This window comes from Mus caroli, unplaced genomic scaffold (assembly GCF_978045245.1).
Source record: "Mus caroli unplaced genomic scaffold, Mus_caroli_1 scaffold_8, whole genome shotgun sequence".
Classification (NCBI taxonomy): Eukaryota; Metazoa; Chordata; class Mammalia; order Rodentia; family Muridae; genus Mus; species Mus caroli.
The window spans coordinates 27,563,799-27,570,721 of record NW_028227263.1 but is presented as its reverse complement, the minus strand read 5'-3'; the positions used below and the strand labels follow the sequence as shown (position 1 = coordinate 27,570,721).

General features: G+C 46.1%; 1 pseudogene across 1 annotated transcript; it reads right to left on the bottom strand.

The window, feature by feature from the left end:
* Nucleotides 1–1,940: 1,940 nt before the first annotated feature.
* On the bottom strand, nt 1,941–4,863 carry LOC147002867 (uncharacterized; annotated as a pseudogene). Its single transcript, XR_015048066.1, has 2 exons — nt 4,813–4,863; nt 1,941–2,756 (listed from the first exon to the last, which is right to left on the bottom strand). The product of XR_015048066.1 is annotated as an uncharacterized LOC147002867 (transcript).
* Between the last annotated feature and the right edge of the window lie 2,060 nt (nt 4,864–6,923).

The following is a 6,923-nucleotide window of genomic DNA, read 5'->3' as shown; positions in this document are numbered from 1 at the left end:
TAATTTTTTTTTTTTTTTTTGAGACAGGGTTTCTCTGTGTAGCCCTGCAGTACTGAAACTTGATCTGTAGACCAGGCTGGTCTTGAAGTCAGATTATCCACTGCCTGCCTCTGCCTCCTGAGTGCAAGGGATCAAAGGTGTTTGCTGCTACAGCCTGACTTACTTTCAATTTGTAACTTGACAGAGAAAATAAAGCCAAGATTTGTTTCATTTCACAGGTTCAGTCTTCATAGTGGGAGGGAATGCTGGAGCAGGAGCTTACATCCCGATAGCACAGGAGAGAGAGAGAGAGAGAGAGAGAGAGAGAGAGAGAGAGAGAGAGAGAAGACACACAGAGAGAATGCCTATGCTGGCATGTTCTCTCCTTCTTCCTTTTACTCCACCCCAAGACCCCAGCCTACAGGATGGTGCCGCCCATTCTGGATGGATCTTCCCCTTCCTTAGTCCTTTCTAGAAGAGCCCCTGCAGACACAGGGGAAAGCACGCTTTATGAATTGCTTAGTGCTTCCCAATCTGATCATCAAAATTAACGGACAGGTTGAAGGGTGAAGCATCACCGTCAGTTTATAAGGTAAACAGATGTCCACTGTTGTCCTTCCACATGACTGCCCCTTTTTTTATTAGATATTTTTTCATTTACATTTCAAGTGCTATCCCCAAAGCCCCCTACATGACTGTCCTTACGCACCCATTGTGTCAAAGCTCCAGGCTTATCCAATTTTACACTCTCAACCATATGGTATTTATTACCCCATTTCCGACATGAATGAATGGAGTCTCAGAACTTAGTCCCTTGGTTAGATTGGGTAGCCAGTTGAACTGGCAGATCAGGGATATAAACTATCTTGGAGCATCTTATTCCTACACAAGGAAAGCACCTGCCAGTGCTGCTACTAGCCTTTATTTATCATTACTGTATATGTTTTGTGTGTGTGTGTGTGTAATACAGGGCTGTAGGGGCCAGTCAATTAATACGGATATCCAAGCATGAGCTAAGATGGAAAAAAAAAAAGCTGACCTTTGATGTCTGGGGAAACTATGATATAATTGTCTTTTATTTAACTATTATTTCTGGCAGAATTCCACTTTTGTATAAGTCTGTATAAATATGGCCCGTAGGTTGGAGGGGAGATCTGTTGCCTTTGCCTTTGCCAGCCTGCCTGTGTGTGTCTGTCTGGAGACCTGTGTGTCTACTTCCATGGGGATTATGTCAGTTTAAGTGTGTGTTTGTGTCTGCATGTGTGCTCATGCCTAGTGGCCCATGTGCTGGTAAATAAAGCTTATAAATGAGAGTCTTATCTGTCCGTCATGTTTTGCCTTCTCTTCAACCCCCAGCCTGCTGTGAACCTTCTCTGTTTCTGGTTTCAAAGCTTGGACCTCAGTGTATGGGTGTGCATATGTGTCATACACATGTGTCAGAAGTCATGATGCAACTTTGTGGCATCACATCTGTCCTTCTTTTGTAGGAACCAGGAATTGAACTCGGGCCACCAGGTCTGCATGGCAAACCTTGATCTATAGTTGACCCCAAGTCCTCTAAGGAGTCAAGGACAATCTTGAACTTCTGATTCTCCTACTTCCACGTCTCAAATGCTGGGAGTACAGACACATGGCCCCTCACAGTTTATGCAGTTTTGGGTCTTGAACTTAGGGCTTCGTGCATGTCAGTCAATCATTCTACCAATTGAGCTGCAGCTCCAGGTCACCACTAGCCCTTTGGGTATCTTTTTCTTTCATTAGAAGCCTGTGGTTCTCCAAGATGTGTTTCTGCCATCTGCTGGGTTTATTAAAGCAAAGACACAAATCTATAGCATCTGTAATGCGAACAGCACTTTTTTAGATACAGGCTGACCTTGAGCAGTACACAACCAACCCAGCTAGAAACACTAGCATCCATGTAAGGGACAGACACTGCAGTCAGTTGTTTATTGTGTGGTAGTTCAAGAAATAATATGAGTCCCTGGGATAGAGTCCCTTTGTGGCCTCTGGAACAGGGACATGTTGGGTGCCCAGAGTTGACTGGTTTGGGTTGACAAACATCAGGTCAAGGGAAAAACGTTTTTCATTGTCTTGCTCCTTCTGGATCATATCTTGGGTCTTGGTTCTTGGCTTCATGGCCCCTGCAGAGAGTCTCTTTGAGGTTACTGAAGAGGGTGCCTTCATGGTATCTGCAGAGGATACCTCTATGGTATCTTCAGAGAATATCTCCATGGTATCTGTAGAGGATACCTTCATGACTGATAGAGTGGGTGCATTCCTGAAAGGGTTTAAGGCTGGGCTGAGATTCTTCCTGAACTCATATGCCTCATCTGTCAGCCGAAGCATGGCCATGGGATCCTTAGGGACACAAGATTTTGTGGACATAGGAATAGGGTCACATTTATGCAGCTCTGGGGCCAGAAGTTTCCTTGGTGTGAACGAACTCAGGCCCAGGTGGTAGAACTTTGTAGAGTAGGATTCACAGTTCTCTGGGAGTTGCTTGGACAGATTCCTGACTGAGTCCTGCATCTCAAAGATGGATCTCTTGTTGGTTTTAGAAGATTTGGTGGTTGAGTTGAGGGTTTCTGAAGACGTCTGGACCAGGATGCCAGTCATTGGCTTTAAGACTGGGAACATGTTCTTGGTTATCATCAAGGGAGGATGTCCTGTGATGCGCTGGGTGGCTTCAGTCTGGGTCAGGGCAGTACAGGAGGCAGTGGCTCACAGGTAGATGGAGAGGTGCAGAGGCCCCCTGGAGAAGCTGTCACACCCCATTCCTATGGGACAGGAGAAGTAATTTGTGAGACTGGAACAGAAATTCTAGGGGAAAATCGCTCAAAAGGGAGGCTCTCTTTTCTTCTTGGATAGAATCCCACTTCTCAATAATTTATCTACTTATTCATGTGTTCATTCATCCACCCCATCATCTACAAACTCATTCATTCACTTCTCATTTCCTTGTAGGCAGATTCATATGTTCAATTATTAATTCTACATTATCAACCGACTCAAACTTTCATTAATGAATCCAATAGATATTGGACCTGCTGGAACTAGAGTTCAATTTCTAGCACCCAAAATGGCAGCTTAAAACCATTTGTAACTCCAGCTCCAAGGAACCTAGGAATTCTTCTGGTCTCCGTTGGCACCAGGCATGGATGCAATTCATATACATACAAGGCAAGCAAAATGCTTATATACATAAAATAAAAATAAACAAATCTTAAAAAAATTCAGGTTAAGCCTCTTGAACACTTCATGAGGAAAGTTGATTATTATAGACTACATATTTGTAATTCTGTCCCCAAATTCTTATGTTGAATCCTGCACTTGGGAGGTGTCAAGTAGCCGTTTCCTCTGACCTGGAACACTCCATCTATCCCGGAGGTAAGCTCCGTAAGACTTACACAGCTTTAGGGGGAAGGGGTAAAGACTCAAGCTGTAAATAACTTTCTGGTTTCCAGCAGTCCCTGAAACTTAACAGATTCTTACATTTCTATCCCCTCTGAGCTTCTATAAACACTAAGGGTTGTGATATGAGCAGAAGTTCTGAGCACGAAATATAATCCAAAGTAAAAAAAAAAATGCCACCACAACCCTCCTAAAATGTGCAGGTCTGTCACAGCAACAGCCCTTGACATGTCATAGAGTTTCTATTGCTGTGATAAAACACCGTGCGACCTGGGCAGGAAAGGGTGCTTTTCATCTTTCAGCTTGCAGCCCTCAATCCAGGGAAGTTAAGGTAGAAACTGAAGCAGAGGCCTTGAAAGTTTGCTCGGCCTGCTGCGTTCTTATGTACTAAGGACCACCTACCCAGAGGGTGGCCACTCCCACAGTTGGCTGGGCCTCCCCACATCAATCACTAATTCAGAAAATTCCTAAAGACTTGCGTACAGGCCAATCTAATGGAAGCATTTTCATTGTCTCCTTTCTTCCCCTTTTTTCTCTCCTTCCTTCCTTCCTTCCTTCCTTCCTTCCTTCCTTCCTTCCTTCCTTCCTTCCTTCCTTCCTTCCTTCCTTCCTTCCTCCCTCCCTCCCTCCCTCCCTCCCTCTCTCCCTTCCTTCTTTCCTTCCTTCCTTCCTTCCTTCCTTCCTTCCTTCCTTCCTTCCTTCCTTCCCCTCTTCTATCCCCCTTCCTTCCCTTCTTCCTTCCATCCTTTGAGTCTTTTTTTTCGAGACAGGGTTTCTCTGCCTGTAGCCCTGCCTGTGCTGGAACTTATTCAGTAGACCAAGCTGGCCTTAAACCCACAAGAGATCTGTCTGCCTCTGCCTCCCATGTGCTAGGGTTTGAAGTATGGGCCACCACCATCAGGCCTTGGAAACATTTCCTTAACAGAGGTTCCTTCTTGTCAGATGACTTTAGCTTATGTCAAGTGGACATGAGCTTAGCCAGCCCAGCAGCTGAAGAGAGAATGCTCTCCAACCTGTAGGACTGCCTGCAAGTAGAGTAGAGAGCTACAGGGCTCCAGCTTTTAGGAACCATCACCCACAGTGGTGTGGGCTTTTGCTGATGTCGTTGTCTCTGAGGTGTGCATGCTCTTGTAAGTAGCCCCTTACTTATACTTTGCAGGTAACTCTGGTGAATGCATTGGTTCACTAAGTTAGACTTGGATTGTATTGTTACTTTAGTCTGTCATTGATTCTCTTTCTGAGATGACTAGATATTTGCTCATATTTCCCCAGGAAGGTTGTCACACAAGAGGCCGTGGGGGCGCGTCCTGTGGTGGGGAGACCAGAGTCACGTCTTCCTTCTCCACCCCTGATCCTTTCCCTCCGCCACAGAGTATACAGCACAGCAGCATGGCCACTTCCAGGTCACAAGAAAGGCCTTACCTGTACAGAGCCTCTGGACACTGGCGTCTGAGCTTCCGGTCTCCACAACTGTGAGAAAGAAATGCCTTCTGTTTAAACCATCCAGCATAGGGTCTTCTGTCCCAGCAGCCTCAGCTGAGTAAGGCAGAGTTATTTTGATCACGTTCTCATTTTGTATTTTGGGGGAGGATAATGGGGGGTGAACCTGAGGTATGTCAGGCAAGCACTCTTAGGTTGAATTGCTTCTCAGCTCCAATTCCCCGTTTGTAGAGGTGACCTGTCCTAATGGTTTGGAAATGCCCCCAAAGGCCCATGTGTTGAAGGCTGGGTTCCCAGTTTTTTAGTGCCACTGAGAGGCAGCAGAACAGTTAAGGGGTAGGACCCGAGGGAAGGAAGTTAGGTCATCGAGGCAAGCCATTGAAGGAGACAGTAGGCCCTGTCGTGTGTGTGTGTGTGTGTGCATGTGCGTGTGTGTCCTGCTACTTGGATGTAGATGGCAATGTGTTGCCTTGTCACAAGCTGATGACTATAGGGCCAAACAACCACAAACTGAGACTTCTGCAACCATGAACAAAAATGACATGGGCCACCTCTCTTTTGTTTTGTCATGCTGAGGATGGAGCCCAGGTCTTGATGCTTAGCCTCAACCTTTCCTCCCCCTCCTCCATTTCAAAGATTTATTTATTTTATATATATATATACGAGTACACTGTAGCTGTACAGATGGTTTTAAGCCATCATGCAGTTGCTAGGAATTGAACTCAGGACCTCTGCTCGCTCCAGTCCAAAGATTTACTTACTGTTATATGTAAGAACACTTCAGACACACCAGATCTCATTATGGATGGTTGTGAGCCACCATATGGTTGCTGGGATTTGAACTCAGGACCTTCAGAATATCAGTCAATGCTCTTAACTGCTGAGCCATCTCTCCAGGTCCCCACCCCCCCCCACCCCCTTTTTTTTTTTTTAAAAAAGACAAGGTCTCCCTGTGTTCGTTGTCTGGCCTGGCCTGGAACTTGCCCCTGCCTCCTGAGTGTCACCATACATTCTTTTCTTCTTTTTAAGTTGATTATCTCAGGTATTTTGCCACAGCAACAGAAAGCTGGCTGTTCTCCAGAGAGGCTGAGTGGCTTCTACAGCCACAGAGCTGGGCAGTAGCCAGGCTTGGAATCCAGGCAGACAGACTTTCAAGGTATGACCTCTTCTCTCCCTGCTTGGCTGGGCCACCTGAAAACAAGGGCACCTCTTTCTCCACAGACCACTCTTTAATGGGGTGGGTACTACCCACTAAGAAAGAACGATAGTGGGGAGAGGTAAGACTGGTACCACAAGTGCTGTAGGAATCCCGGGAGAGGCTCCCTCACTCACCTGAGGGGGAGGTGGGTGATATGAAGGTTCCTTGGCCTACTGGTTAGCATGCCCTCCTCATCTGTGACATCAGATACATGTCTGGAGAAGGTCTTTACGCATCCATGCAGTGATGTGCTGGTGACTCAGTCACCACTGAGCACTAACTGTGGCATCGGGGTTAGAGAAAGGGGAAGAGCCATCTCTGTCCATGAGGCGGCCACACCTAAGCCACTGCACACGGGTCCACTCACTCACGGATCCATTGCACACTGTAGAGCATGAGGCACACACTCTACAAAGCTGTGAGCTCTAAGAACCAGGGAGTTGGGAAACTTTGTTCTAACCCACTTGGCCCTGCTTTTATCAAGCAGTATGTTCTTCGATTGTCTTAACTCCTGAGCCTTGATTACCTACTATCTATCATTGGGTAGTGCTAGGTAGATTCTGAATACTATACTCGTCTAGACAGCATCTCCCACATCTGTTTTCCACTTTCTCCACAGTCTTGAGGACTGACAGCACAGTTACATGTCATTTAAACTATTTTTTAATGCATTTTAAACTTATTTTGTGTATATGCGTGTGTATGTGTGTCACGGTCATAACACGGTGAGTGGAGGTCAGAGGTCAACTTGCAGGAGGCTGTTCTCTCTTTCTATCATATGAAGGCCAGCAATCAAACTCAGGCTTTACAGCAGGCGCCTGTGCTTGCTGGGCCATCTCACCAGCCCCTCACCAATGTTTCAACAGATTAACTGATCAGTTAATAGTATGTGGGA